General features: G+C 43.4%; 1 long non-coding RNA gene across 1 annotated transcript; it reads right to left on the bottom strand.

Moving 5' to 3' along the window:
- Positions 1–5,036: 5,036 nt before the first annotated feature.
- On the bottom strand, positions 5,037–15,070 carry LOC121676031. Its single transcript, XR_006020339.1, has 3 exons — positions 14,984–15,070; positions 9,086–9,276; positions 5,037–5,534 (listed from the first exon to the last, which is right to left on the bottom strand). It is a non-coding gene; the product is annotated as an uncharacterized LOC121676031 (long non-coding RNA).
- Positions 15,071–16,913: the final 1,843 nt, after the last annotated feature.

Here is a 16,913-nt window from a genome sequence, read left to right as displayed (position 1 = left end):
TTCAGTATCTACAGTTCATCGTAAATATCAGGAGGTGTTATGGAACACAACATGAGCATAAGCAGAAGAGGGGAAATGAAGCAAAGCTTTTACATGAGGTTAATATGTTACCCATTAGCATGAAAATATTTGTTCTAAATTTCAACAGTTTCACTGGGAAGTGCTCTCAAGACTGAAAGATGAAGCTGCTTAAAGCAGGAAGAGATAAGATTCTACAAGATGCAGAAATGTAATTACTGTAATCTCCTGAAAGTCATCACGTAATTAATAAATATTTGCTAAAAACTCAAAGCACTTGGGACACAGACAAATTTTATTGTCTCTTCTTTGTAGGTACATAAATAGAAAACACGGTAGTTGACAAAATCACGTCCTGAATAGTTCAGTTGGCAGCAGCCCTCTGCATCTTGGACTCTCCATCTCCTACCCATGAAGCTCCAGACTAAACATATTTTATAACTAAGGACAGTTCTTTTTTAAGATAAGTGTGCTGTAATTGGCTACCACACATGGGAAATTTGAAGCAGGGCCTAGCTTTTGGCTTCCATGAGCAGGACAGACAAAAACCAGCAAGACAGTATCCCAGATGTGAAGAATAATCCATGGAAAAGCCACTGGTTTCCCTTTGCTAAACAAACAGTAGGTTCACAAGCCTGTACTTCAATACGGAAGGGGGAAAAATAAATTGCATTTCTGTGTCTCACCAAATTAAGCTGCTACAGATAAGCAGGTTTGCTGAGAAACAACTGCAAAGCATGAGAAAACCTGTTGTAGCTATCCATACTCCTACTATTTTCTAACACTAAGGTAAGCTAAAGTGTTTGCTGCATTCTTTTACACCTCACTTCTGCAGCCTGTGATTCTCTCACAGTGTTCCCCAAACTTAACTGTAATTTGAAATTCACTTTGGTTTCCTTCTGAAATGAGAAATACTGAGTGCCTCAGGGCTTGTTTTCATCTTGATGTTACATCACATCTGTTGAAGATTTTCACATTACAAATCCACTAAGTTTTTAAAAAGAAATTATTACTGTTAGAATGCCAAACCTCCGCAATTTCTTTAACAGGTAATACAAGTATTTTACTGCTATAGTTGCCTGTTGCTGTTCCTACTGTTTTATTTTTGGCATAGAGAAAGAGGTTGATTATTTTGGAAGTGATTCCCTGCTAGTCAGGCACATAAACCCTTGGGATGCCTCCAGTCTGATTTAAATTCAGCACCTTATTTTGATGGCAGAGACAAGGATGAGGCCCTTTGAGATTTTCCCACCATCAGGAGAGGTGTACAGAGACCTCACCCTGGATGTCAACAACAATTCACAGGGTGTGCCAGCTCAAGGTGGTAACAACTGAAACGTGACCTTTCACTAGACTGCTTTGGAAGCCTGCAGAAACCCAAATGCATCCTGCCTGGAAAAACAACTACTGCAAAGCTTCATCCCTTGAGAAGGTATTTGCACTCTGCTTCTTCCTCAGGAATAACAGAATGTGTGCACAAGCTTGTACAGAGCTCATTATTACCATTTTTACCTTATTAAAAAAATAATAGTCTATTGAGTACAGATTAAAGCGAGAAAAAGATGTAGGAAGTTCAATAAAGATGTTCCCCTATCTAGAGCTGAACAACAAAGCTATACTGGGCGCTTTGAAGGAAGGGTATGCAGAGGACAACACCATATGCTCACAGTTGCCTTTTTCAGCACCCTCCTCTTAAGTCTGGCAGAGCAGGCCAAGAAAGCATTATGCAGAGCTTAACCTTGGGGCTTTTGTTTGCCAAAGCATTCACAGTTCCTGTGGAGCACCGTGCAATTCCTTACCAGGCATTTAGCGCATACAACTGCTGCTGCCAGATTTGGAACATTAAGAATAATCCAGAAGTTAGATAATAAATTGCATTCCTTCCACATTCTCCCCACTTTCTTGATGTTACATGCTTTTCACAGATCCCCTCCTGACATTTACCTGCTAGTACTGCACAAGAACACTGCTGTGATCTACTGTCGAAAGCATTTCTGAGCAGACAGGGCCAACATAAAATGTAGCAGGTTCCATCTACACCTTCAGAGAAACACTGCTCTGTTGCTCAACAGTTCACAAAGTCATCAGCAAATTAACAGCTTAAGAAACCTTTTCTGCAAGCAACATTTCTGACCTTGGTTTAAGTCAGTAAGTTTTAGTCAACCAAGGGTAGACCTGTGCCCAACATCCTGCTGGTGTGGGAGCATGGATTCCCGCTATTCCCTGGGCTCTGTCAGGACTGCTGCAGCCTGTGTAGCCACTCCTGCAAGCACCAGAACTCACTCCCAAAGGAAACCACTCACTGCCACAAGCTTTCCCCCTCCTCTCCTTGCCACCAGCTGTGCCTGACCATCACATTTCCCTTGTAGAGAAACCCAAGCTGTCACTCACCCCCAGGTCAAGTGACTCCAGGCCGGCCAAAGCTCCTTGAAACCTCACAGTTCACTCACTGCCTGCTCCCCTTGGTATAACCTCTTTCTACCTGCACCCCTTCAGCAGGGCCCATCTGACTCTGTGTGGGGCAGGTGAGCGTGGCTTCTCTCCTCAGATGGCCTCCAGCATTCCCACACATGGCAATTCCTGCAGCCCTGGACTGTTGCTGTTGGATGAGCTGCTGTGGCCGCTCTGCACATTTGCAGATGCTGCATGATCAAGTACTGAATCCTGCTGTACCTTCCCATTTCTTCAGAAGATAAAATGTTGCAGCATAAAGTATAAATAACATTTATCCTATTTAAGATGTGACAGATCTCCTATGCTATGCTATTTTATTATATCTAAAATGAATTTGCAGATGATGATATATACTTTCTGCTGACCCTGAATGTTTTATCATTAAAATCCTAGCACCCTTATTACAATGCCTTCATAATATATTAATATGACTATCTCAGCTTCTAGAAAAATAAAATATAACCTCATGGTCTTTTATATGCTGTAATTTTTTCTTGGGTATTTAAAAAAATATTACAGCTATATCAGATTATTAACATTGAAAATGAGCCAGAGTCCCTAAAGTGCAATATAAAAATATCTGAAAGTCTGTCCTTTTGGAGATGTTTGGTTCTCAGATAATAACTTGCTTCCAGGTTTGTAGAGAAAGTTAAGAGGTCTTCCCGCTTGCTCCACAGCTGCTCTCATAAGCTGCAGCCCAGCAGGAGAGCATGCCCTGGGGTGACAGGCATTGCTGCAGCTGACAGAGAATTAGCATCAGCCCAAGCAGTGATCTGACCTGTTAAGTTGCAGGACATGGTGTTTTGTTTGCAACTAAGCTCAGGTCCTTTGGTGAAATACCCTAAGGTGAGAACAAAAGCCAAATGATCTGTCATGTTCTTTAGTGGACTAAGTCTAGCATCTGCTTTTTGTTCTATACATGGAATATTGCCAAAATACATTACTAATGAACCTGAGGGTTGTTTTTCTTGTACTTGTCTCTTGTAGCCCTTCAGATCCCCAGGTGCTGAACAGTGCTGTGTGGGCTGTGGTCCTTTGCTCAGCATAACTTCAGCCCTTTTCCCTCCTTCCAAAGCCCCACTGTTGCCCACTCACCTTTAGGGTTAACTGAACTGCAGGAGTTGATGTCTAGTCCAGTAAGCCATGACTGTGTTAGGATGGGCTGTGTGCCAGTGAAATGCAGACTGTGGACTGTCCTTGGACAACCTCCCCCTTGTTCTGAGCCTGCAGGACCTAAGGGGAAACTGCCTGGGTCCTTTCAGAGTTGCTCAGACACACTTGCAACTGTGGCAGGGTCTGCACCATTGTGTTGCCCTTTTCCCAATATTAGAGTTCCTTCTGTCACTAATATTGGCCATTTGGTGTGTGAGATCAAGCCCATGAAGCCTTGGAAGTTGCTTTTGTAGTATGGTAAGTTATGGAGAGCCCAAGCACAACTCACTTCTATTTACCCAGAACTGGCAGCTGGGAACAGCAGTTCTTGTCTCAGGAATCCTAGCCCAGCACCACACACTGATTTGCAGGGAGCCATGTCTGCCTAAAGAATCATGTCTAATCAAGAACCAAGGCAACGAGCACAAGCTCCAGCTGCTTGCAGAGCCCATGCTCCCTCGAGCAATGCCTCTGCTCAGAGCCTTGCACACCCAAGCTAACAGCACACAACATTTCATTCTGAAGCTGAACAGAAAGACCAGCACAGAAAGCTGTTCGTGTGCTTTGGTTCTCTGCAGACAACAGGACTCTCCAATTTCTGAGATTCAAAATTAATGAATACATATATAGAAGTAGTGTCTGTAGTTTAAAAAACCCTCACTGAAGACTCAGGTCAAATTGTCTGTGTTAAGTATAGCAAATCAGTAAACAATAATTTCCTGTCACTTAAATTACAGGAGTTGTTCAATTGATCTTGGGAAAGTTAGAAATGTGCTGAGATAACAAGTATCCACTTGCAATCACAGAATCACAGAATTAATTAGGTTGGAAAAGACCTCTGAGATCATCAAGTCCAACCTTTGACCTTGTCAACCACACCGTGGCACTGAGTGACGTGTCCAGTCATTTTGTGAACACCTCCAGGGATGGTGATTGCACCACCTCCCTGGGCAGCCCGGTCCAATGTTAAACAACCCTTTCTGTTAAGAAATTCCTCCTGATGTCCAACTTGAACCTTTCCTGGTGCAGCCTGAAGCTATTTCCTCTTGTCCTGTTGCTTGTTGCCTGGAAGAAGAAACTGACCCCCATCTGGCCACAACCTCCTGTCAGGGAGTGATAAGGTCCCCCCTGAGCCTCCATTTCTCCAGACTGAACATCCCCAGCTCCCTCAGCTGCCACTCACAGGACTTGTACTCCCTCAGACCCTTCCCAGCTCCATTGCCCTTCTCTGGACACGCTCCAGCACCTCAATGTCTTTCTTGTCGTGAGGGGCCCAGAACTGGACACAGCACTCGAGGTGTGGCCTCATCAGTGCTGAGTACAGAGGGACAATCACGGCCCTGGTCCTGCTGGCTACACTATTGCTGATCCAGGCCAGGATGCCATCGGCCTTCTTGGCCACCTGGGCATAGCTGGCTCATGTTCAACTGGCTGTAGACCAATTGTTACTACATGAAAAATCAAACACCTTATCTTGATTTTAAGAGCCCAGTTTGAAAACAGTTTTTCCAAACTCAGCTTTCACATATCCTGAGACCTCTCTTGCCATCTTAATTGGAAATTTATGGCACACTGGATCAACTGTTTGCTGCTACAGCCACACTCTGCAGGGAAGAGAAAACCAATATAACACTTGAATACCTTTTGAAGGTGTGGAAGATGAAGTAGAAGTTCCAGGAGATGGAATTCCTGGGTCTACTGTATACTGCAATATATTCTGAGGCATTGGAATTGCATGCTATCAGTCACTTCAGATTGATCCTGAGATCTAGTTCCACCAGAAATCTGTGGTTATCATTCTTATTTCTGCCGTGGAAAGAGAAGTCTTTAATTTCACTCTTGCATTTTGTTAGCCACCATGAAATATTCCATCAGGGCTGAAATGGTAAAAGCTGTTTCTTCATCTGTGCCTGTAAGCCACAAAAGCACTAGTTTTTCAATCCGAGTTCTATAACTCTTTGGAGATCCAGAAAGTTTGTAAAATTCTCTGCTTTTACTAATGCCACTACTCCAAATATTTGGATTCCAGGTTTATCCCATTGTGCCTTTATCAGTAGAAAAGTAGCTTCTGACCAGATGGTCTTAAATTTGTGCTTCTAAATATTACAGAACTTGTCAGGAAAAAAGGTCCTTCTGTCACTCGTCCATTTTACACAGAGAACAGTCAGTTACATGATAAATAAACTGTGTCACTGACCAGTTGTCTTGGTTTTGAAAGACAGGTGTCTGCTAAGGAAGGCAGAAGCCTCCCCTGAAGTGGCAGATGTAACCCCTTCCCCTCCGAGTTATCATAATTTTGAAATCAAGGGCCTTTAGGCAAAGATGTGGGAAATAAGAATAACATTTCTTTACTATATATATATAACCAGTCAAACAAAACAACAATAACTATGGCAGTAACAGCAAACAATCACAAACCCAGTCCCAGCCTTCTCGGCGGTCAGACCCTTTTCCCCTCGGGTGCAGTTCTGCTCATGGCCAGCAGGGATCTCCTCCTTCACCTTACCTTTCCCTTCCCTTTACAGTATGGTCCCATTTCATCCCTTGCCTTTGAAGGAAATTGATTTTATTTTTTGGCTGCTGGGGAGGCAGGGGTTGGGGGCAGAACAACAGTGAGGAGAAGGAAAAGCTGAGTTTGTAGGGGAAACAGGACTGCTTTCGTGTCTTCCTTTTCTGTCTGCGCATATAAAATTTAGGCAACGAGTAAACCTTCCCCATCTGTGACTATGCAGAAGTAGGTTACACTGCCTAAAGCAAGTGAAATAACTCATTTGCCACTTTTACAGAGCTCTCTGCTTTATTAGTTTTTTGCTGATAACTTCTCTTTCCAGGCATATAAAAGGTAGGTAATTGAAATCACAAAGGCAGCTTAATACCTGAGCTATCCTATCATCAGTTGGATGGATCTGAAACCAGATTAATACTGTGTTAGTTCTTTCAACTGGTGTTGGGGTTTTAGTTTAGTCCTAGTTTTTTTCCTGTTAAAGGAATTTTTTCCCATATGCATGTTGCTAGGGGACAAATGGCTGTACTTAAGGAAGACAAAAGAGCTGCCCACTGGCGGTAGGGTGGGCCTGGCTACTCCTTTGTTTCACCTGGGTGTGGGGTCAGTTCGCTCTCTGAGTCGGAGAGAGAGAGAAGTCCGCTTGCTTCGGCTACTTTGCTTTCTGCTGGAAACAGAGCCGGGATCCCAAGGCCGCCCTCCCTGCCCCGCTGGAGGCCAGGCTGTGGCCGCCCTGCTCCGCTGTTGCTTCGAGCTTTCGCTGCGTTGTAGCCCTGCTCACCCTGCCTGCCTAGACCTCCGGGGGGGGTTCTCCGTTTGGATAAATGTCGTCTGCCACCCGAGATTTGTGCTCATCCCTGCTGCTCCAGCCTGCCGCTCCAGCCTGCTGTTCCCGAAGCACCAGCCGGACACCGGGGCCAGCTGCCCAGGGGTTTGTGAAGCCTTTGTTCCATCCTTCCCCGGTATCCCAGGGCACCAGTGCCACGTGCTCCCCGAGCTCGCTCCGGAGCGCCCCCTGCAGCCGAGGGGGAACCATCGCACCTGCCCTGCTCACCGGGAGCTACCAGCGATCCCTGCTGGCTGCGAGCAGAACTGCACCCGAGGGGAAAAGGGTCTGACCACCGAGAGAGCCCTTATGCTGGGCAACTGCAGCTTCGTAATTCTGCTGTTTTTTAGATCCCAGTATACCAAATGCAAAGGGAAGGATGGAGAAGCACCTGACTTCAAATGTGTTTCACCTCACCTGCCACTCACAGAACCTGAAGACAGAATACCATGAAAAGTGTATTTGAGGATTGAGTTGACTTTCTTTTCAGCTGCTGCTTTTAATGTTTTACTGCCTGCTTTTAATGTTTGCAAAGCTTTTGGCTATAAAAGATGTATATGGCTGAGAGGTTTCTCTTGGTCTGTAGTCACTGCCACAAAGGACTTCCTCCAGGCTCCTTTGCCTTCCTTCCTTAGCTCCTCAGAGACCTCTGCTGCTGTCCCAGGCAGCAGACCAAGGGGAAGCAGCTTCAGTTAAAGCTCCCCTTGTAGCAACAAAAACCATTGATCAGCCACGTCTGTCAGTGCCAACAACTTTTTGAAGCTGGCACTCTTTTAATGCCTGGCTTCCCTCTGTATTTAAGGTTCAGGTATGCAGTGTAAAGAACCCCCCTGCAGAGTTATTTTCTTTATTTCATCCTATTGAAAAGAAAACCTGCTGCAGCTGACCAGCCCTGAAAACAGCTGTTCAGATCCATTTCAGGCAAGGCACGGGAGGTCGTATTCCTCCCCTCCAGTGAGCTGCTCCTGGCAGGTGCAGAGCATTGGAAACACTAGCTTGGAGACATTCAGGCTGGGATTAGAGGCCCTGGGTTGTCCTCAGCTGCATTGGTACTTATTCATGGCAGTCCCTTTAAGTAAACCAGAGTTATTTTGTATTTATACCTAGGTACTTACTGGGCTGTTGCACTGAAAGATACTAATCTTGCTTTCACCCCTGTAGGATATTGATTTTAGGAAAATACTCAATGCTTCATTTCTCAGGGATGCAACAAAACTTAATGGATCATATACTTAGGGATACACTACCATTAATTTCTAGCTTACATTCTCACTCTTTCACAACACCAAAATGTCAGTGGCTTTATGTTGGGGAGGATGAAAGTTTGGTAAGGTATGTAGGTTTGGCAGAAAGGTCTGTGAATGTAGAAGCTGGGGATGAGGTAGAAATGAAAGCAAGTTTTGATATAGAATAAAAGATGTTTTGCTGAAACAGGGATTGCTGAGTAACTGAGAAGGCAAAGGTTGGAGATGAGTTGGAAGGAGATTTTTAGGAGCAGGACAAAGGTATGTGATTACAAACAAAGACATGTTTTTCACCAAGTAAATAAGTCTCAAAAAGAGGATAAGTCAATAGAAAACATGTCTTTACCAAAAAGAAAGATATGGCAGGCAAACAAGAAATGTTGATGTAGCAAGAAGAAGAAAGGTCTAAGAATTTTCCACTGTAAGCTTAAATTGTAACTTACTCTTGTGATTGGATAATAATGACTATAATATGGTGATGGTAGTAGCTATGTTAGGCTATAGGCAAATGTAAAGGTATTGTGTATGGTGCTTATTGGTTGTTATGTGTTAAGATACTCTGCAAAGGAAAGTATATAATGCTTTGTAACTTGAACAGAAGGTGGCTTCAGGTATGCCTACAGCTGGAGCTGGCAGCTGTAGGGCTGGCTCTGGATACCCACTCCCTGAAATGCTGTAACTTCGTCTATGCAAGAAACAGCTTTCAGGAGAGCCGCCTGAAGTCCAGACATCCTTCGTGAAACTTTCTCCTATAGCTTTAGCCTTTTCAATATAATTTCCTCTGAGAGCACACAAGGAAAAAAGAAGGCAAAAAATAAGCTTTTATCTAAATAACACCATCCACCTTTGAGCATGGAAGAAGAGTCATATAAAGCTCCTTCCACTTACCTTTTCTTTGAGCAGGCTAAAAGCCCCACTTATTCCTTGATGATTGACTTTTGTTTGTTTAGTGTGGCCCTTATTCCCTTCTTGTTCACACATTGAGCAAGCATGAAGGTTTGCTGTAGTTGACATCAGTGGAATTTTATCAGGAGAAAAGCAGACAAAAATGTAAGTACTACTGGCAGAAGAGGCAGCATCTGAAAGCAAAAATATGCATTTGCTGTTACTGAAATGAAAGAAATTAAACTGATACTTGTCTATTTGCAGCTATATTCCTTTGAAGCATTACAAAACCCCCTGAAAATCTAGATGTTAGAGACTGTATAATCACTTAGAAAGTTAATGTGCATAAACATACATAAAATGATTGTTTGCCTTTTTCCTGCACAGCCCTTTTACTGTATTACTGTATAAATCAGACCTACTTTATTATCACTTGCTTAGCTTTGTACTCTTTTTAAAGCATCTCAATGAATGAATACATATTTCTAGATCCTTACAGCCTTAAACCCCAAATTTATTATTGTATTTTCACAGCAAAAAAGGCCTTCCAGACATTTTTCTATGAAGCATATTACTGGAGACAGAACTGGGGAATTTAATGGCTCAAAATATGATTTCCAACCTGGGAGGTGTGTGACAAATCTGAGTGCAAAACGTCATGTCACAGAAGAGTAGAAAGTCTCCACAGGAGAACTGGAAGCTCCCCAGCCCTGTCCTGTTGTGGTGGCAACTGGCATAATGATGGACACAGTTCCCTGAAGATTGTAATATATTTTTTCTTGCTCCTGCTGGTACCCAAGAGCATATGGCCACAGTTGTATGGATGAGACAGCTACAAGTCATAGCCACGCAGAAACCAGGGGAAAAATCACCCTGATCATTGGAAGCGTATGGATCCAGTTGAGGCTTGAAAGCTGGACTACAGCATGCCCTGCTGGCAGTGCATCCCTGCGTGCCTCAGAAAGGGTGATCCTGCAACACAGGGATGGAAAATGATGTTTCTCCCATGCCAAATGAAGTGCTGGTTTAGAGAGAGCAGGACAAACCAGAAAGGGTGGTATGGGAGGTGCTGCCTCAGGATTATGCTCTGAATTTAGCAATCTCACAGGAGAAAAAACACAGACAGGTTAGAGAAATGTTGCAGGGCAGAGGAGAGACATGCTTACCAATTTTTTCTTCTAATTGATCAGATAGATCTGTTAGATAGCAAAGCCCTGGTTGTCTGTGCTGGATGTTGTACACTCAGAGAGATGTTTTGCAGGCACACAGTGTCTCTTGTTGCAGCAATGCCTTTGGCTGTAGTCACATGTGGGACAGGTTCTGGATGCTCAGAAGGGGAAGAAGTATCACCTCCCTCCATGTAAGACAGACAGCCTGATAGGTTTTCCTTGCTGCTCTTACATCAGTCACAGCTTTCTCTGTTGGCCCCTATTTGCATTTTATTACTTACCCAAAAGCCCTGCATGTGCACATTCTGCCCTCAGGGACCACGGAGGTTATGAGCACGAGTGGTGCTGGGACGCAGGGAGCCCACCAGTGTCCAAAAGTGGTCAGTCCTACTTCCGAAAGGGGACTTCAGTGAGAATATGTGTCACAGTGGTCCTTGCCAATGGCGTGATGGCTCTGCCTGTAATGTAGATGTCTGTCTAATGGGCACTGAGCTAAGACCAACAAAATACTACTCATACAGGCCATTGAACAGCTTCTGATGTTAATGATTCTTGATTACCACTGGCCCAAGCTGCATCTGTATTTTATTAACACTGTGTACAGAGTGAGTAGAATTCCAGGTGGAGTACAAAGTACCTTTTCTCTTGTTTTGCCCATAATAGCAAAAGCTTAAGTTGTACTTGTAGCTGTTTTATGATTGACCTTAAACAGCGCATTTGCTATAGTGGAACATTGCAATTTCTAGGGAGTGGAAAGATCACACAGAACTGGTCGATGAGCTCTATGATGCAAATAAAAATACTGCCATGAATGTTCAAATAAATATTTCTTTTCATTTTGTCTTTTCATTTTTATTGCTTCCCCAGGTCAGTTGAAATGAAATTGTCCTTCACAGGTCAAGCTATGGCTGCTTTACAGACAGCAAAAAAGACAGTGCTTTAGATCATTAGAGCCCTGGAGATGTTACAGCAATCCAAATGATTTGCATTTCTGAAGGAAAGGCTTTTATTTCTGAACTGTTCACCTCTTATTGATATAAAAATGTTCCTTTTTTTTCCTCATGAAAATGCCTGTCCTCAGAACTGAAAAAAAAGACATTCCTAACCTTGATGGGCCACCTCTCCATCAGCTCCCTGAGGAGCTGTCCACTGCACTTTCAGTGCAAGTGATGCTGATGGAGGAAATGAGCACTTTGGGCAGTGGAGCTGCACTGGGACTCAACGGATAAAGTGGAGGGAAAGGAGGTGGAAGACTCAGCCCTGGCTCAGGGGCCAGATAGGCCACTTCCTCTCACAGGGAGGGGGCTGCTCCTGCTCTGGCAGCTCCGGAGACCCGGACCTTTTTATGAACTGCCTGCTAGCAGGCAAAGCTGTGCAGCCTTGGCAGAGTTTGAGTCTGAAGTGGATGTTTAGATGAGACTCTCTCATGACCCCATCAGATGGGAGACATGATACCCCCACACCTTGACTCCCTCCTCCGCCACCCTTCAGCGGGGCTGACACAGTGCCACTTCGGGACGTGATGGGGACAGAGCAGATGCTCAAACTGTGAACAAGAACCGCAGATATCAGACTGGTGGCACTTGTAGGGGCTATGCCTCCACTGCATTTTCTTGCTTGAGTCATCTGTGTACCATGTTTTGCTTTCCTGCTTGGTTCCCTTTTGTCCAAGAGGGATCCCTGCCTCTGGGAAGAGGGTGGCTGAGGCTGGATGCTGCCTTTGAGAAGGCTTCCCTTCCCTAGGGTGTCTTTACATGGCTCTTATGTTCAGCCCTTGTGGTGGCTGTCACTGGTGCTGCCAAGAGAGGCCAGGGCCCTGCCTTGGGCAGTGCTGGCCCGTGAAGTTGAAGTCAGGCTCAGGAGACGAATGAGGATGCATGAAAATAGTATATGACAAAAGTTAATAGAAAAGAATGCCTCATTGCCCACAGAGAGGTTATTACATTTTTAAGGTATTTATGAACAAATAAAATGCATCTACAACTGGAGAAAGAGCTTACCCTGCACCTGCCATGTTCCCCTCCCCACCTTCCAGCAATCCTCTCACTTATTAGCATTTCAACACTTCTTTTATTTGAAGTACAAACTGTATTTTACTAATATTATTTCCATTCATGCTGTGGAAATGAAACTTATGACAGTGTTGATTTCTCAGATCTCCTCAGAGTCTTTGAAATTTGCATTAGATTATTCTAATCACTTAGCCTTGTTGTATATATTTACTCAAGTACTTTTGATGTTTAAACAGATCAGGCTGTGATGAGATGTGCAGGGGGAAATATATACCCCAAAGAAAAGGAATGCTCTTTTTTCTCAGAGCACATCTTCAACTAGAAGTTTTCAGATAAAACAGTGGGTCAGTGCCTTCAGGACCTGAGGGAATGACTGCAAGACTGGGAAGATGGAGGGATTGGCTCCGCCTTCAGCAGCAGGCAGCAGAGATGGAGTGGGGCTGGGTCCCTGCAAGTAAGAGAAAGGTGGTGAGGACTCGTCCTCTCGCATCCTTTATCACCAATGTAACCTGTGCTCCCGGCCATTTGGCAGAAGAGATTGTCCAGCCTGAATCCATGATGAATGAACCCATACCTACAGACACAAGGTTCTGGGGACTGAGCAGAAGGAGCAGCTGCCAAATCCCAGCTCCACTGAATTCAGTGGGAATAGTAAAATGTCCATTTTTAGGGACAGCAAAAAGCCTGGGACTGTGGTGCAGTTGTGGTAGCTCTGACCATGACATCCAGGCAAGTCCTGTAGGACCTGTGCTGCTGTGGGCAGAAGGCAGGGGATCTGGGGAGCATTGCAGACATATGTTCAAGTTAATTAATTTGTTTTCAGGGATGGCTCTGTGAGATCCAGAATGAGAGGCAACAGGAGGAGCCTTTACACAGCAAATGTGACCAGGAAAAAGTGGTGGAGCAGGCCAGACAAAGGAGAAACAGATCCCTTGAGGGTTGAAGGAGATAATCTTTCTGGAAGATACAGGATATTGCCAGCTATCTCACATGAAGTTTAGCTTCACAAACAGTGGAGATCATATTTCTATTTGCAATCCTTAAAAGTATTGTAAAGGAAGAATATTCTGCATTATTATCTTAACTTTATTTACAATGAGATCCAGAGAAAATCATCCATTATAATCCCTGTATGGCCATTCAATGAAGAGTTGGACTTTATGATCCTTGTGGGTTCCTTCCAACTGAGAATATTCTGTGATTTTTTGATTCTGTGATTATCCAACATATTACCCTAAAGACTGTAAAACCCATGACAAACTGTTTCAACACAGTTTTGATTCTGTAAATTGAGATGGTGAAGTTTGTGTGTATGTACCCCCCCCCAAAAAAGAGGAGCCTGGTCCAAGAATATGCACTTCCATAAACACAATGAGAGATGAGAGCGGACTTTCTCACTCACACACTGAAATGGATCTATCCACTTAGACATGAAAATAACATGTTTTGAAAGAGTCTAACAGTTTGAATTGTCACCAATGAAGACAGCTTTCTCCAAAGGCAGAAAAGATCTTTTAGCTCTCCTAAGCTTGTAAACCATGTAGAGTCAAGTAAAAAAATACAGAACAAAATTTTAATACTCTGCTTTATGAGGATTCAGAGATCTAAAGAGGTTTTAAAGACAACATTTTCAACTTCATAACCATTTCACAAGCAAAAATTTCTAGAAGCAGTTCTCCCTCCCTTCCTAGGACTACCGAAAACAGGGCGCCCAAGCCTGAGCTGGAAGAGGAACAAGCTCACTGCCAGTGCTGAATGGGCAGTCATAAACTTCCTACTTGTCCTCCGAGGATGCAGCAGAAGTGTTGGGGAAGATGAAACAGGAAAGCCTTATAAATATGATTGCCTGACAAAAGATTTTGGGAATATGAAAACTATAAGCGACATCGAAATGAAGGCCACCTTTGAGATACCAAGTCTTAGTTACTGAACAACTGGAAAACAATGGTATGGCCGACTGAAGGTAATCCCCTTTTGATTGAACAATACCCTCTGCTTGCAGGCAGGTCCAAGGGTCAGAGCAGACCCTACTAGCTCAGCAGAAGGGGTCCAAAGAGTAGTTTTTAGGAGTTAAGATGTAACACTCTATGGTAATATAACAATTCTTATAGGCTGTATGTAAATGCTATAGGATTTGTATCTTGTATTAGATTGGTTAGTGGAAATTAGAATATTCAGTACAGAAGATGATTTATTGTATTGTAACCAGGACTTCACAATCCACTCTACTTACTCCCTTACCCGCTTACTCTCTTACTTACCTCCTCTTCGCTCACTCTTACTCCACTCTTACCTACTTGCTCTTACTTTTACACTCTTGCTCTCTTGGGCCTGCTCCGAGCTGCGGCTGGCAGCTCTAAATGGTGCCCCTGTACCCACGCCCTTTGCAATAAACCGCATGTTCCAAGATCTGACTTCAGAGATCTCTCGTCTCCGTCCGTCCCGACCGTCCAACCCACCTAAGCTCCTACAAGAAGGAACACCTCAGGGCTTTAATTCTGGCTGATTTATTTTGTCCTTCTTCGTAACTCACAAGTTACACGCCTTGCTGCACTGGTAAAGAGATACTGTGGCCCATGTGAGACAGACAGGAGAGAGAGAGAGGCTAATGGCCATTTCTCACCTTAAGGAACAGGAATTTGTGAAGCAATCAGAAACACAATGAGATTCATAACTTTCCTCCCCCACAAAAGTATGTTAGCACACACAGCAATACTCACATGGGGGTTTTTAGCCCCAGAGGAAACCAATTTCAACAGGGCCATTTTGACTTACACCCCAGGTACTGCTTCAGCTCCTCTTCATCTGTAGAGGAAGAAATGCATTTTGGTGCCTATCCAACATTAGTAGAACCTCCCAAGATGGGCAGGCTCATAACATGCATTTGAGATCTAGTTCTATTTGAAGCAAATTCTTTAAACAAATATTTATGAATAGGAGTGAAAGATGTAATGAATGTGCTATGAAAATGGTGCTATGAAATGGCTTCTGAAGTTAGTTTTGCTCAAGTTGCACATTTCTAATGAGGGAACAGATAATGCCTATGCTAAGGAAGAGTGAACAGAATGGTTAGCTTGTGAAGTTTCCAAAAGCATTTTTACTTTTTCCTTAAATAACCTAGACTGATAGAAAAAACTCCTCTCTTCTCTTAAAAAGAAACATATCCAAAGTCCATATTTCAGCATGCTTTCTCCCTCAGGATTTCTCAGTCTAGAAAAAAAAGGATGTTTTTTCTAATGGCTTTCAACATGCTTGTGTGTTGCCAAGTGTTTTGCATCTGACAGTCAAATACTGCTGGTGAGAACTATCTGTTCCTGCAAGGACTTGACACTGCTGCCAGTTTGTATCCCAAGTGACTATAAAAGGAGGTGACTGCAGCCATTATTTTGTTAGATTTAGTCAAAACATTCCCAGAAGAGGCAGGAGGGCATGCTGGGAATTGTCTGATGAGCCTGCTGGGAGAGTAATTATGTGGCCGGCAGTTTGTTCGCATCATCTTTTGTAGCACTTTCTTAGTGGGTTTTGTGTCATTTGAGCACTCAGCTTTTTGAATTAAAGAATCTTTACTGCCATTGTCTCTTTAGCTAATTCCCAGATTATGCAGTCTTGAATGTGCACTCCAGGGCTGCTCCTCTATTACAGGAGGTATTAGAAAACTAAAATACATTTTTCAATATTCCCATTCTTACTTGTGATGAAATTTTCAGCACCATAGCTGTGATTGAATTACAAAGAGTTCCCTGTTCTGAATCCAATGCTTACACAGACATTAGGCCCATTTGTGTTTTAATCCTGCTTCTTTGAGCAGGATGAATATCAAAATTTTCAATACCTTTTTTTTTTGTTGTTAAAAATTGCACATATAAACTTTGCCCTTTTTTGTTTGTTTTTTGTTTTGTTTTTTTGTAATGTAACAAATTACTGGTTAAAAAGCTTGAAAAGCTTTTCAAGAGCAACTTAGGTATCTGGGAAGCAAAGTTCTATTAGAATTTTAATATAACTCAGCATCTTTTGAAAAAAATAAATGGGTATGAGCCCCTGGAAGAGAGTGTGTGAAAGTATTACCAAATATCAATTCTGAGTTGACAGGAAAATGGAAAGCTGTGAAAGGAGCCATGTTAGAACCTGCACTTATTCAACAGACTACAAGGGGTCCATCATAGCTATGAGTGCCTTTTACAGAGCAGCTAGGCAATTAAAGAACCAGCAGTAACAGCAAACCCAATTTAGCAAAACATCCTGCTGAGAGCAGCCTGTCTGACCCTCTCCAGACCAGCTCCCATGCCAGCTGCTGTTCCTGATAAAACAGACCAGCCTCAGAATATCCCGAGCCAGCCCTAGACTCCAGTTTTCTCTGGTGGGTGTAGCACAGGGCCTTCCAGCTCTGGGTTATGAATGCAGATGTACAGCCATGTGTCTCTAGATTTAAATATGTCGAGGGGAATGTGTAGGAAGGAGGAGAAAAGGAAGTAAAGGAGGTGAAAATTACCACACCAGAGCCTTTTGCTCCTGTATATGGATAAAAATGTATTGCTTGTGACTCCACTGAAATGAGAATCTGTAGTTAGAGAGTTTACTACAGTCTGTCTTGTTTGGGCACTTAGGGGACTTCAGAAGACTTTATTGGAATGGAGCTGAAAAAAAATTGGA

The sequence above is a fragment of the Corvus kubaryi genome, unplaced genomic scaffold (assembly GCF_017639235.1).
Source record: "Corvus kubaryi isolate FWS band 111438036 unplaced genomic scaffold, C.kubaryi_AGA036_p1.0 77, whole genome shotgun sequence".
Taxonomy (NCBI): Eukaryota; Metazoa; Chordata; class Aves; order Passeriformes; family Corvidae; genus Corvus; species Corvus kubaryi.
This window is presented reverse-complemented; position numbering and strand designations above follow the sequence as displayed.